This window comes from Chelonia mydas, chromosome 4, assembly GCF_015237465.2.
Source record: "Chelonia mydas isolate rCheMyd1 chromosome 4, rCheMyd1.pri.v2, whole genome shotgun sequence".
In the NCBI taxonomy this organism is placed as follows: domain Eukaryota; kingdom Metazoa; phylum Chordata; order Testudines; family Cheloniidae; genus Chelonia; species Chelonia mydas.
The window spans coordinates 133,716,936-133,732,378 of NC_057852.1; the positions used below are offsets into that span (position 1 = coordinate 133,716,936).

Sequence of the window (15,443 nt, forward strand, 5' to 3'; positions counted from 1 at the left end):
TCGCTCGCTCTCCCCCACCCTCACTCACTTTCACCAGGCTGGGGCAGGGTGTTGGGTGTGGGAGGGGGTAGGGGCTCTGGGCTGGGGGTTGCAGGCTCCAGGGTGGGGCCAGATATGAGGGGTTCAGGGTGTGGGAGGGGGATCCAGGATGGGGCAGGCAATTGGGGTGGGGGGGTGAGGGCTCTGGCTGTGAGTAGGGGCTCTGGGGTGGGACTGGAGATGAGGGGTTTGGGGTGCAGGAGAGGCAGGGGGTGGGGGTGTTGGAAGGCGTATGGGCTCTGGAGTGGAGGGTGCAGGCTCTGGGGTGGGGCCAGAAATGAGGGGTTCAGGGTGCAGGACAGGGATCCGGGCTGAGGCAGGGTGTTGTGGAAGGGCTCCAGGCTGTGGCAGGGGGTTGCGGTGCAGCTGGAGGTATGGGCTCTGGGGTGGGGCCGGAGTTTGGGATGCAGGAGGGGGTATGGGCCCCAGGCAGCACTTACCTCAGGTGGCTCCCAGGGCCAGGGTTAAGCACAGCGGGGGGGGGGGGGGGGGGTTGGTCCCCATAATGAGGCCGGGGCCAGGATAAGTACAACGGGCGGCGGCTCACGAAATGAGGCAGGGGCAAGTATAGAGGGACGGGGGGGTGTTGGTTCCCAGAGTGAGGCAGGGGCTGGAGGCAAGCAGAGAGGGATGGGGGAGACAGGATTCCCCCCAATGTGGTGTAGAGCCTTGGGAGCCAGTTCTCTCTCTTTCTCTCTCTCCAACTGAGCGGTGGCTCCTCCAGGCAGCAGCTGCTCTTCCTGCCCTCCTGGCAGGGAGACTGATTTGTGGTTACTCCTGTAACTGGACTTGACCACACAGTGCTGGTTGCAGGGTTCTGGGGGGAAGGTTTTTATTTATTATGCCCCCATACAGGTTCCACGGAATCCAGGGAGATTACTACTGAACCCAGGAAGCTGAGTAGCAAATACTGCCTTCTCAGCCACCCCAGAACCTGCATGGGGCATATCAAAAGCTTCTTCCAGACCAGAGACATTTTTCCCTGGGTGGCTTAGGGTCTGGGGAGGGGAGGCACAGGTGCAGCTGGTCCGGGACTTCTCCGGGCTGGGGGTGGGAGGTGTCCAAGGGTAGAAACACATCTCTGAGGAGTATACAGCAATTCTGTTCCCCAGGAGTCTAGACAAAAACAGAATCTTGCGGAAGTCTTGGACAGTGTGTCTCAGGCCGCACTAGAACATGTGACTTGTGCAAAACTCTATAGAGTTTAGTAGCACCTCTCTCTTTGGCACTGATGGCAAGCATGATAATTTTAGTGTCAGCTTCCTCACTGGGACTACAGAGCAACTCCACTGAACACTGCGAGGTGGTAGCTTCATTATACAATGCAACGACTGAAGTCTTTGAGCAATTCTTCATATGCTGGAGCATTTTTCCTGCAAGGTATGTGGTTAACTCATCCTTCGTCCAAGTATGAGACAACAGCTTCTTCACTGTAAGATTGGAGATGTTTGTGGAGTAAATGATTTTGACAAGTGCAATACCATGGAGTCTCTTCTTTCTAGTAATATTTTTAATTGATTCCTCTGCGTGTGTGTCAGACACAAGGTGGACTTCGTCATAGGTTCAGTATTTTCTCTGTAGCCTCAGAATGAAGTATTCAGCCAAATCTCGGCCAGTGTTAACAGGTTCTGATTTGTCGAGAGTTGTATCTCAGGTATACTATCTATGATTGCTATACTGAAAGGCCTTTGCTGGATTACGGTATTGGTTAGGTTGTCAGTAGGCGCTGGCTTAGAAAGACCAAGCAAGATGTGCATTAGTTTGCTTTTCCCCTGGTGCACAGGCATTGTTCCGTTGCTTTCGAACAGTGATCATGATACCACAGAGAACTTGTACTTTCCCGAAGTCTCACACAGATCAACATCATGCTGAGGTCTGGACACAACCAAGAGATGAGTAAAAAATTACCAGTCTGTGGTTAGCTCTGTAATAGTCCCTGCCACCTTCACTCTGACTATTGTCTTTGCATTTGAGCACAGCTTTAGTCTGTTCTTGGAGTCCACAGACTGACAGAACTTTGGATAATTCTTTGGGTTTTGAAGGCTTCATACAAGTCATGACCTGAAGTATCCATTCGACTGATATTTTTTAGCTGTCTCATCATTGAAGGCTGCTTTCATCAGAATGTCAATGTCAGGAAAATCTAGTATTTTTTTCGGTTGCTTTTAGCTTTTGATGCAACACATTACGTACACTCTTGGCGTAGTACTCAATGCCGTATGCCTGGGCGTCTTTTGGGTCAATGCACCCACTTACCTTTACTTTCCATGCAATCTTCTCACTCAAAGTGTCTGCTTTTCACTTGTCTCATGCTGAAACTGCTTAATTGAAACCACAGGCGCTGGAGCACCCCCCAGCACCTCCTGCCCACCGGTGGGCCCTGCCAATCAGCACCTCCCCCTTCCTCCCCACGTCTCCCGCCTGCCACAATCAGCTATTTCATGGTGTGCGGGAGGCTCTGCGGGGGAGGAGCAAGGACATGGCGCACTCGGGAGAGGAGGAGGAAAGGGGTGGGGGCAGGGCAGGGGTGGGAAGAGGCAGGTAGGGCATTGGCGGAAGGGGTGGAGTGGGGACGGGGCCTGGGGCAGAGCTGGGGGTCGAGCACCCCCCGGCACATTGGAAAGTTGATGCCTGTGATTGAAACTGTGCTTAATGGATGCCTACAGGTTTCTGGCTTACCATAGAAGCATATGTTCTGCTTGAAATGCATGCTGTGGGACCTAGTATAAGGTGAGTCTCACCCACAGCTGGTGCTTGTCCCATCATCTTCAGCTTTTTCCTGATGCTCAATGTACTTCCTCTCCAACCTTACCAAATTAAGTTTATGGTGCACTTCTTATGTAAGGTGCCACTGAGCGTTGTGTTTAACAAGGTCCTCTGTGGTTGTATTCTCCAGAGATTCAACTACTAGTTGGTACTCTTCATTTCCCATTGAGGCCTAAAAATGATCAAGAACAAAGTAAAAGGGATTTTGTAATATATTACTTTGGGATTGTACTTACGTAACATAATTAACTGTGTGCATACATTTTGCAGAAGGATTCCAGTAATTTCTGTCTGGATGCTGATGTCTTAAACAGGGCCTCATTGCAACTCTTTTGGCATAATAAATAAAGCTGATAATCAGTCCCACTGAACCACTTCTTTTTTGTCGACTGCAAATCAACTTGAAATATTTTTCTATTTACAGTAATCTGTAATATTAAAAAAATTAATCAGATATCATGGTCGGAGCATTAATGGTATGGTCAGCCAACGGCCACAATTTAACTTTGTGAGGGCTACATGTGTGACATGCCTGTGTTAACGTATAATAAAAAAAATAATTTTTTAAACATTTTTCTCAAATATCTATCTACATAATTGTTCTAAGTTGGTCATGTTTGATACCATTTTGTTTGTGGGAGAAAGGGCTTTCAAATGATACCAAACTCAACCTCTTTCCAATGACACTGTATTGTCAAAAGTACCATCAACTGGAGGCTCTGGAGCTGGGAGCCAGGGGCAACGATCACAGAAGGTGACACCATTTAAATTATAATGCTGTGGACTTATGAATCAAATGGCACCTCCCCTTAACCTTTTTATCATTAACTTTCTCTGTGGTACCATGACTGTTATTCAAATGCAACAGAACAATGCCTATGTGTCAGGTAAAATAACTTGCAGGGCTTTAGTTCTTTTTATGCCAGGATCTCAAAGTGCTTTGCCCTGCGGATGGAGGAGCTAGCTCTCCTTCCCGCCAGCCCCCTGGAGCTGGCTCTCCTTTCCCTGCCCCCCCAGGAGGACCTGGTTCTCCCTGCCACAGCCCCAAGGCCAGTGGAGCTGGCTACCCTCCCACTCCCCCACCCCAGGGTGGTGGAGCTTATTCTCCCACAGCAGTTGGAGGAGCTGCCATCCTCACCGTGGTCCCAGGCCCAGAGGAGTTCTGTGCCCCCACTGATTGGGGGGCCCACGCCCGCTTGCCCCCCCTTGCTAATGCCCCTGTTTCTAAATATTTTAGAGATGGAGAAACAGACACTGAGTGGCTGATTTTTCAGAGGTGCTGAGCACTTACTGTTATAAGAGCACTGAAAGAGGTGGGTACTAGATGTGTGGCATACAAAAGTAAGTAGCATTGTTCAAAAATTAATAGATTCAATAAAGTTGTTGTTATGCACTACCAATAACTTTCTGAGTCAAGCTCTTAACACTTACCATTCCAGTTAACTTCAGTGTGAGGTCGGGAGGGGATGTAATTCCCCTCTGAAAATCAGACCGTTGGCATATCAGACCTGAAAACTGAGGCATACTAAATGACTGGCCACTTCTAATTTTGGCATTAGTAACCTGCCCAGAGCCATACAGCAAGTCAGAGTCCAAAGTAGGACTAGAACACAGGAATACAAAGTGAGCTGTAGCTCACGAAAGCTTATGCTCAAATAAATTGGTTAGTCTCTAAGGTGCCACAAGTACTCCTTTTCTTTTTGGTACACAGTACTGTGCTCTGAGCACTACATAATCCAGCTTTCCCATGTCACATCTGGTCCCCGCAATGTAGGTGCTTAACCTGAGCCATTCTGGGTGTGTTTTCAAAGATCCTTGTGCTGTTTTTGAGTTGAGGCTTGGAATAGGTAACCTCTCTGTTCTTAAAAACATTATTACCATTAACTTATAGCTTTTATCTTAACCCTGTTCCTTCTGAGAAACTATGGGGTTATCCTGTTCTGATCAGAATATGAATTTGAAGATTAGGTTTCTCAGTTTAAGAGAAGCATGTTTGATTAAAAAACAAATTCTAAATAATCTACTGGAGATTAAAAATCTAAAAGTTTGTATTGTAAAAACATGTAACAAATCTGTTCTCTCTTGCTCCCGGAGGAGTGTTTGCAAAGATCCTCAGCCAAAAAAAAAAAAAAAAGATAGAGTTGTCATGCACTGCAACAGGGACACTGGGCAATGTCTGCATTGTGAGAGTCAGACTAGTTCAACCAGGGCCGGTGCAAGGATGTTTTGCGCCCTAGGCGAAACTTCCACCTTGAACCGTCCCCTCCACCCTGAAGTGCCCCCGTCGCGGCAGCTCCCTGGCACCGAAACCACCACAAAGTGGCAGGTTTGACACTTCCTGGGATTAGCAGGCTATTATAGGTGGTTTATCCCAGATTTCACCATGATTGCAGTCCTATTGACAGACCTGGTGATAGACATAGACCCCAAAAAGGTCTGGTGGTTTCAAGAGTGCACCACAGCCTTCAAGAAATTGAAAGATTGACTGATGCGGGAGCCCATCCTGTTCCACCCTGATTTTTCAAAACCTTTCACCCTGCAGATGGATGCCTCTAACCTTAACCTCAGGGGAGCGTGTTATGCCAAGAGGTAGAGGGAGAAGAACACCCAATCCTTTACCTCAGCTGGAAATTGTTTGGCCGGGAAGTTGTGTACTCAGTAATAGAGAAGGAGGCCTTGGCAGTAATATGGACTATTGAAGCACTCTGCTACTACTTATGAGGACAGACATTCCATCTCGTGACGGATCATGCACCCCTGTGATGGCTGAACACCATGAAAGACCATAACCCGTGGATTATAAACGGGTACCTCAGTGCAGCTGTACAAGTTTGAGATACTACAGTGAGCAGGACGTGATCATAAGAACATGGGAGTTCTTTTCGTAGGACGGAGGAGACCCGTCTGCACAGACTCCAGTGCCCAGTCTGAGGGGGAGAGTATGCGATGAGGTTGTTTACAGACCCGACACTAAGGTTAAAGGAGTACTGGAACAGTATTGGGCCAAGCAGGCCCTGACCTTCTGCAGCTGCTGGGCATGCTTCCTATCCTATGGAGGACCTGCTTAAAAGGGAGCTCTGGCAGGTAGGCATGCAGGAGAGCGAAGGAGAGACAGGCAGACAGTAACAGCTGAAAAAAAGCGGGCAGACAGTAACAACTGAAACAGAGCAGTCTGCAGGGGAAGGACTGGGACTGAGAGTAAGACTTGGCTGGGGTCCTGCCCCTTTTTCTCCCCTTCTCCCTGAATAGTAGGATCAACTGGACTCTGAGTGAGCTGGGAAGCCTCCACTCGGGGCTCTGAATTACTGAGACTATGCAAGGAGAAAGCTGGGGCCATGCCACAAGCTGAAGGAAAAACTGCCAGGGAAGGTAAGGAGGTGGCTGGGAAGGCCAATTTGGAGTCGCACCCACAAGGACTGAGCCACCCCTCGCCTCTCTCCCACTGGGCCAGAATCAAGTGGAAAGGGAGGGCCAGGTCCCCCTAAAGATCTCTCCTCCCACTGTCTGCCTGAGAGAGCCTAGAGGACTCCGGGTTGGGGGTGGGCTTTGTGACGAACTGGGACTTGGCTGCCAGGCTACCCAAATGGCCTGGAAGAGCTATCCCAACACTCAGAGAGACTATTTGGCCATGGCCTGACCACTAGGCCTCCAAGTGAAACCCACTACAAGCAGTGAGATTTAAAACAAGAGAACCAGTAGGAGGAGGAGAGCAGTCCCCTGACTGCTATAGGAGTGATAAGAAACTGCTTCTGGACTGACTGCACTGCAGCATGGAAGGGAATCCCAGCACTGTGGTGTGACCCTACAAGCCCTAATGTGACATGGAGGGATGAGGTGAACAGGGTGGGCTGAGCACACATATGGCAGAAGGGTAGGCAGAACTGCACAGGGCAGTTAGAAGTACTCCATGCTCAGCACAGAGCCAGGACCTGCACCCGCAATTCCTGCTGTAAAAAGGGGACTGTTGGGGCAGAGAGGGACTGTCTGTGAGGCCTCATTGTTGCTGTGAAAATGAGGTGCACAGAAGCAGATTACTGGGGGGTGGAACAACCCCACCAAAGTCTTGCTAAGACTAGGAATGCCACTGGCCCTGTGCTATCAGATTTCAACTGCACAGCAGGGGGAGCACCTCAGGAACACGCTAAATGTAGATAGGTTTCAGAGTAACAGCCGTGTTAGTCTGTATTCGCAAAAAGAAAAAGAAAAGGAGTACTTGTGGCACCTTAGAGACTAACCAATTTATTTGAGCATAAGCTTTCGTGAGCTACTGCATCCGATGAAGTGAGCTGTAACTCACGAAAGCTTATGCTCAAATAAATTGGTTAGTCTCTAAGGTGCCACAAGTACTCCTTTTCTTTTTGTAAATGTAGATACGCACCCTCTACTGTCCACCCCCCAGACATTCCTGTGGCCTCAGGCATCTCTGGCCATTTTAAAATTGCACGAGCTGTTATTGTCTGTGGGAGAAACCTTCTGGGGAATCTCTGTCCCAGAGTGCTTAAGAGGGTGTGGTATGAACATAAGAATGTCCAAACTGGGTCAGACCAAAGGTCCATCCAGCCCAGTATCCTGTCTACCGACAAGTGGCCAATGCCAGGTGCCCCAGAGGGAGTGAACCTAATGGGTAATGATCAAGTGATGTCTCTCCTGCCATCCTCCTCCATCCTCTGCCAAACAGGCTAGGACACCATTCCTTACCTTATGGGAGCTGGATTAACAGCATTAACATTAAGTGGAACAGTATCAGATGTTCCTGAGCCTGACACATCCTGTAAAGCACTAAAAGGCATCCAGCCACACTTGGATGCTTGCCCATCTCCCTCGCTCACGAGGTTTTCAGAACTTCCTCAGAAGAGCTAAGATGCCACTGTTACGAGGGAGGAAACAATGCCCAGTGAAAAAGAATTCCATTTCCTTTGCGTGAAGGACAAGAGGTTAGACCTTATACAGCACCAGAAAGCTGTGGAATGGATGGTAGAGAGGGAGGATGAAGTGACAGCTGGCTGGAGAAACTGTAATGTAACATATATGTAGCGATATCTTTCTCCTGAAACTATCAGACTGACACTTTACTTTGGCTACAGAGGGAACAGGTGTGAGATCTTCCAGATCATTGCATGTATTCTCAATTAGTAGCTGAAGAGAGACTTACCTTCCCTTTATACCACATGATCCAATTTAAAACAGTCCAGGGCTAGTACCTGCACAGTGACAGTCTGCTTTGTTTTTACGCAACTAGTGCATGCAGCATGACGACAGCACATCCACCCTCCTTAATATTATTAATTACAATAGTGCCTACAACCTTCAACCGAAATCAGGGCCCATTGGGCCTGCCCCAGAGAGCCTGGAAATCTAAATAGACACGAGAGACAAAGGGTGAGAGAGGAAAAAGAGGCTATGAGTTAGGAGGAGAGATGACAAGAAACTAAGGTCCAGGTTACTGGATGTGCTCAGCACCCAGAAACTCCCACTGAGCTCTTTTGACAATGTAGATGCTTCATTTAGGTGCCTAAATAGGAGCCATTAGATTATGGCCAGATTTTCCACGTATAGGTTGGCTAAGCAACAACTACCTACAAGGATTAGAAAGGTGTAAACATAAAGGCAGGAGAGAAGTTGATAAGGGGATACAAAGAAGTATGGAATGGGAACAATGGGATCAGATCAGTGAGGAAAATTTAGATGAGTATCAAGGAGGAGAAAAAAATTCCAGACAATGTGCTGTATTCAGCTGTGAAGTAGTTTCCCAAGGAACAAGGTGGGAGCTCCATCAGCTGGGATGTTAGATATACTGGTTAAGCCCTCAAAGACAGAAGCTAGCCAATAGCATTGTGTGAGCTGTGGGTGTACATTAGAAATGTTCACTATTAAACACTTAAGATCTGGTAGTGAGTGTAGTGCTAATGAAAGGTGCTGCAGTGCCAAGCTCTGGAAGTTGAAGATTCCTTTTTATCTACAGCACGCTTCCCTCCTGCCTTAACCAGCCAATGTGCCACAATAATGCTCTGGAGGAGAACTGAATCTCCGTGGCCCTGTCCATCCTTAGCTCCTCTCCCACGATTGCTGACAAGACTGCCCATTCGAGTCAGCCATGGTGTTGTTTTTGATGATGCAGGCACCTGTTCACTGGACTGCACTGAGACCAGACTCGTTTCACACAGGGTCATGAGCTGCTGGACAGTAACCAGCATTGGTCACGTCACACCTGGCCCGAGCCAGGCTTTGCAGAGGAAGCACCTGTTCCCATCTCAGTTTTACTATTTATAATTCTGGACTATAATCCAACCAGAGGGCTGTTTATGCCTGTACATTTCCCTTCAGGAGACATGTAATAATACACTAAGATTGCCTGGGGATAAGGGCCACAGTAGGAAGGTCTTACACATAGCTTCTCTTGGGAATTAAGCTTTCTAATTATGAGCAAAATTTTGGTCTAACTTACACAGCAGTAAATCTAAACATATACCAGTAGTGAGATTTTTACTATGCTGTAGAGTCTCCCAAGAGAAGTGGTGGAAGGCCCATTGCTTGGGTTATTTGAAACTGTACATGGCAAAGCAATGGAGATGGTGTAGCTCTTTTTGCCTTTAGATCTCAAAAGTACCTTAAAAAGGTGATTAATAATAACACCACCTACCTCTTTCATCAGAAGATTTCAATGTGCTTTACAAAGGAGGTCAGTATCATAATCCCCATTTTACAGATGGGGAAACTGAGGCATGGTTGACCAAGGCCACCGGCAGAGCTGGGAATAAAGCCCAGGTCTTCTGAGTCCCAGTCCAGTGCTCTAGCCACTAGTCCATACTGTTCCACCCATCAGTAACAGATGGGGAAAAATGAAGCAAAGAGACCTTAGGTGAGTTACCCAAGGTCACCCAGCAAGTATTACACCTGTCTTCCGAACCACTCTGTCTGCTTGAAAGAGGTATTGGTCCCACACTGTTTTGTACTGATCCTACGAGGCTAGATTAGAGGATTTCTCCATTTCTAACTTCCATGCTAGAACCTCTTATGAATGTCTCTTTGTTCTATACGTGCTTCAAAAGCCAGATTTACTCCTCCCGGATTTAGGAACACATATAACAGCTTCACAACTTGAGTTTGATTTGAGAAATAATTTTATTACCTCTCCTACAAAATGCTTCACAAAAGGTTTAGTGGACAGTGAAACCATGGCTTTTCACTTTGCAGGTGTATCTGACCTTTATTTTAAAAGGATCACGCTTGAAAGACTAAAATTTCACACCATAAAAACAAGGTATGTGCAATTTCATAATGTTAGCAGATGCCACAAACTGACCATTTCATAGAAAACTTTACTATGTGAAAATAAATGTGTACAAATCATTACTACACAGCACAGAACAAAACAATTAAAAGAGAGCACAAAAGCAAAACTTTGAAGAATAGGCTACTGCTTGGTATGACCAATCTGTTAGTGGTCCAGCTTGCTAGCCATTCCACATATATGCTGAGAATTGTGTTGGGAAGTAAGCATATGAAGATACACATGTGCTCCACCACCTTAAAATATTGAATGTTCTGACTGACTGCACAACATGGTAAAAGTGTCTGATTAAACAGGAAAAATTCTGTCTCTGTTTTATAATTATCAAGTACGCTGATGATTTCAGATGATTTCCATCTGTTTTCCCAATGAATTGGCCTCTTTCCATTCAACTCCCTCTTTCTAATAATAACAAAAAACCCCAACAACCCAGACTTTCAATGATAACTCACCATAGTTAGAGACAGAAGCCTTGGGAGAAAATTTCAGGACTATTTTCAAAGGGCTAAATGCTGAGCTTGTATAAATCAGCACTGCTCTATTAACTTCAAAAAAGTGTTGCTGATTTACACCAGATTAGACGCTAGCCCTAGACCTTCAATTGGTGTTACTGCTAGGCTGATTTGGATGGACAGCTCTTTGGGTGTAGCCAATAATATGCATCTTCTTCTGTAGTATAGCACTGCATGTTTAGCTCCTAAGTTCTCTAGGACTGGGACTGTGCCCTCCTGCTGTCTGTACAGTGCCTAGCACTTTGTGCAGCCTATTGGGAACAAATAAACAATAGTAATAAATGATAATTACTACTTAGGGACACCCATCATGTACTCATTACTTTGCAGATGTTCCACTAACATCCTTCCATGTAAAAAGATTCTTGTGTTTACCCCACAGTTGTGTAAAGGAAAGGGCTTTAGATCTCTGGTCACAATTGAAGCTTTCAGGCTGTCTGTCAATGAAGCCAAAGGTCAGTATCAAACTTTTTTCTCTAGAAAAAAAATCTGATTTAAACATAAAGGAACCACTCAGGAACTATCGTTGATTAGAGAACGGAACTGGGAGTCTGGCCTCCTGGGTTCTCTTCCCACTTCTGTCACTGACCAGCTGTGTGATTTGGGGCAATTCACAGCTTTAGTTTCTCCATCTTTGAAGTGGGATAATAGCTTCCTACCTTACAAACTGATGTGAGGCTGAATGCATTCATATTTGGAAAGTGCACTGAGACCTTCGAAGAGGCACTACAGAAGTGCAAAGAATTAATAAGCCTGGTTCTACTCTGAAAAGTGATTATATGGATTTAAAAAAAAAAGCATTGTGGAGTTCCATTTTTATTGTCTCAATCACTTGACTGCAAAGCTTGCTGTTTCTGTGTAAAGAGATGGTTTCCTAACTGCCAGACCTACAAACTCAGCCTGGGATCTAAAAGTCAAGCTGGGCTTTTTCTGGCTTGAGTATCATCTGCAGAATTAACTAAGTTCCATCTGCAATTTGCAGACTGGCAATTCTGTTGATGCATGAGTCAGAATAGACTCAGCTCACCCTTCCACCAAGCTGCATCGGCTGCAGTGTTAACAACATTAAACAACAAAATTTCAGACCAAAAAGCCTCTATGACTAACTAAAGCAGCCGTGAGTCCAAAAACAGTAGGAACAAAATGAGCAGGGTGGTGACTAAGCTCTTAGGCCAGATTTTCAAAGGTAATTAGGTGCCTAAAGATGGAGAAAGGTGATCTGGAAAATCCCATGAGGCATCCATCTGCATCTTTAGGCACCTGATACCTTTGAAAATCTGGCCCATATGGGAAGTAATTTTTTATATTCATTTTTCTACCGCACCTATACTTCAAGGATAAAAGAAAGTCAATGTCCATCATTTGATGAACACTAACTGGTTAGCAGAGCAAGTTATTGCCAAGATGCATCCTAAAGGCACAGAATATAAAAGGAACCTCATGTCTGATTATTCCCAACATTGACACATTGAGTATGTCGGCACTGCAAGAAAATACCTGTAGCTAGCCTGTGTCAGCTGACTCAGGCCTACGGGGCTCAGGCTAAGGGGCTGTTTAATTGCAGTGTAGATGTTTGGGCTCTGCTGCAGGCCGATCTCTGGGACCCTCCCACCTCACAGGGTCCTAGATCTCGAGCTCTAGCCTGAGCCTGAACAATCTACACTGCAAATAAACAGTCTGAGCCCCATGAACCAAGTCAGCAGCCACAGGCCAGCCGTGGGTGTCTAACTGCAGTATAGACATACTCTCAGGGCCCAGGCTGGAGCCCAAGCCCAAATATCTACTCTGCAGTTTTATAGCCCCACAGCCCAAGTCAGCTGCCACGGGCCAGCTGCAGGTGTTTTACTGCAGTGTAGACACCCACTGGGAATTAAGTAATGGTAGCCACTCCCCCATAGCTCTCATTGTTGAAGTCTCTTTGTGGTATCATCTCAACGGTATTGCTGAAGAGCCAAATGCATCCCTGACTGGTTAAGGGAAGCGGACACTGGTGGTGCTTCGTCAACTCTGGAATCCTGCTGAGCAGGGAAGGATTCCAGTGCAAGAGGGAGGTGGTGAATATGTGCGTGGAGGGGGAGGGGGGCGAATGCACTTTGTTTCTTTAAAAAGGAATAGCATTTGCCTTGTGTTAGCTTGCATGAATGGCATGCTAGAGCCTGCATGCTAATAGGGGCCAGACCCTTAGCTGGCACCCCAAGCCCTCTTGGGCGCATAGTGCGTCTGTCAGAATGGGAGTCAGTCCCCCTGGCTTAGCACTCTCTGGCATGCTCTGCAGAGAACCTGCCCTGCTGTTTAAACCATACAAAGAGGCTCCCTAATACCTTCTTCTCCATCCTCTCCTACCAAAGCATAGCAGGATTCATCAGGGTCTGTCCTCCCTGCCATGTAGTGTATGTGTAACTGCCATTAGACTCAATGGGGAGTCACATGCACATGTAAGGGGAGAACAGACCATCACAGGATTATAAACAAGTCAAAGGACTACAGAATTTCCAATCCCAGACATCATATCCCACTCAGCACCGGTAGGAACATACTAATGACATCTCTTATTAGCACCCAGCATTCTGGGACTATGCGGCTGCATCCCATCTGTACTAGGGACCAGCAAGCCAGTTCCTAGCCCTGGTCTACACTACAGAGTTAGGTCGACCTCACTCTGTAAGCGTCTATACTAAAATTTCACTCCCGCTGACGTAACTCGCCTGCTACATGGATTTAATAACCCCACCTCCACAAGAGACATAGAATTAATGTCAACGTAGTTACGTTGACGCAGTGTCAGTGTAGACAGCGCACTGCTTATAGTGACTGTTGCCGGCTTTCAGAGGCCATCCCACAATGCCCCACACTGACAGTTCAATCAGTGCAAGTGCTCCTGGTGAGGACACAAACCGCTGACGCAAGGAGTGTAGTATGGACACGCACAAGCGATGTAATTACCGTGGCGGCTGTATGCTGACATAATTTAGGTCAACATAATTGTATAGAGTAGACGTGGCCTAGTTAGAGAGTTAAAATACAAACCAATAGGTTTGTGTAAAGCTGACGACTTTGCTACACAAGGACATTCAGGAAAATTAATTTAAAAGGGAATTAAGCTAAACTGACTTAAGGCCACGAATTCTAAATGAGAGTGTCTACACAGGAGTTTAATGCAGTTTAACAAATCCACTTTAAATTCACGTTAGTTTATTCTGATTCACTTTTCTGAGTCTCCCCATGTGGACAAGCCCTAAGGTTACAATGTTCAGCACTCAAATCAGGAAATGAAAAGGCTTTGGCTACAACATAATATTGTAATGTTAACCTGGGCATGTTTTCACACATCCAAGCACATCGTTCCCTATCACAGAGTGATGTGGCTCCCTTTTAAAGGACCTTGTCTCATCACCTGGAGATGGGGGAGGCAGGTAGCCTGGGCCAGCGCTAATAAGGGAGAGTTGAATAATAACTGGGCCATGAGGATCAGTTGAAAGGTTCTATCTATTTGATGACTATCACCTGCTTAAGGAAGCATGTGAGACTAGGAAGAGGAAGGGCTGGGGGCTTCAAAAGGGGGAAATGGCAGTGAGAGAGGGAAACTAGGACTGAAGGTAGCTGAAACTGCAGGGGAAAGGGAGGACCTTGGTCAGTGGACCCTGAAAGAGGAGCTGGGACTGAAGCTAGTTGTGCTGCAGGGAATGAGAATGCCCCGGAAAGAGTGGCCAGGACTCAAGGGGTGCTGGGGTGCAAGGGGAATGAATGTCCCTGGGCAGCAGGGCTCTGAAGGAAAAGGATCCAGACAAGGGGATGTTAGGCACCGTGGGACAAGGGTCTGGAAGAGAGGGTGATGGCTGAGGGGTAGGGTGACCACCCTTTCAAAACATAAAAACAGGGACGCATGCAGGAGCCCTGCCCCAGCTCTTCCTCTTTTCCAAGGCCCTGCCCAGGCCAGAAGCCAGAGCCAGGCCACTGTAAGAGCTTCCCAGGGAGCCCAGGCCACTCTGGGGAGCCCCGGACCCTCCATCTGCTCTGGCTGAGGTGCTGTGGTGCTCAAGAGCAGCCCCCCGTCTGTGTCCCTGCCCTCCAGGGTGCGCTGCCCAGAGCAGGTGAAGCGTCCCGGGCTCCCCACAGTGGCCTGGGCTCCCTGTGTGGCTCTTACTACTGCTTGGCTCCGGCTTCTGGCCTGGCCACGGGTGGGACCGCAGGGGGAAGAGGAGCAGGGGGTTGGGGCTTCATGGTGGGGCGGGAGCCCACCTTAGACCCCCCTGGGAAGGGGCTGCTGCTGCCCCCGAGCCTCAGGCAGGCATGGAGCAGTGCCACACGGAATCCGGGACAAATGGCGTCCCAGTGTCATCCATCCTAGGACCTTAGAGACTAACCAATTTATTTGAGCATAAGCTTTCGTGAGCTACATCTCACTTCATCGGATGCATACTGTGGAAAGTACAGAAGACATTTTTATACACACAAACCATGAAAAATTGGGTGGTTATCACTACAAAAGGTTTTCTCTCCCCCCACCCCACTCTCCTGCTGGTAATAGCTTATGTAAAGTGATCACTCTCCTTACAATGTGTGGGCCCACGCTGTAAGGAGAGTGATCACTTTAGATAAGCTATTACCAACAGGAGAGGTTTTTTTGGGGGGGGGGAGGGGGGGAGAAAACCTGGATTTGTGCTGGAAATGGCCCACCTTGATTATCATACACATTGTAAGGAGAGTGATCACTTTACATAAGCTATTACCAGCAGGAGAGTGGGGTGGGGGGAGAGAAAACCTTTTGTAGTGATAATCACCCATTTTTTCATGGTTTGTGTGTATAAAAACGTCTTCTGTACTTTCCACAGTAT

At 47.3% G+C, this 15,443-nt stretch overlaps 1 protein-coding gene and 1 long non-coding RNA gene across 3 annotated transcripts in view; one reads left to right on the top strand and one right to left on the bottom strand.

Annotated features, from left to right (window-relative positions):
• The first annotated feature begins 981 nt into the window (after positions 1-981).
• On the top strand, positions 982-6,775 carry LOC122465421. Its single transcript, XR_006290272.1, has 3 exons — positions 982-1,419; positions 4,043-4,118; positions 5,348-6,775. It is a non-coding gene; the product is annotated as an uncharacterized LOC122465421 (long non-coding RNA).
• Positions 2,803-15,443, bottom strand: part of MAVS (mitochondrial antiviral signaling protein) — a 39,532-nt gene continuing 26,891 nt past the window's right edge. For both annotated transcript variants that reach the window (XR_006290271.1, XR_006290270.1), the window contains exon 8: positions 2,803-2,977. The gene's annotated coding sequence lies outside the window, so the exon portion shown is untranslated. The remainder of the gene's footprint in view (positions 2,978-15,443) is intronic.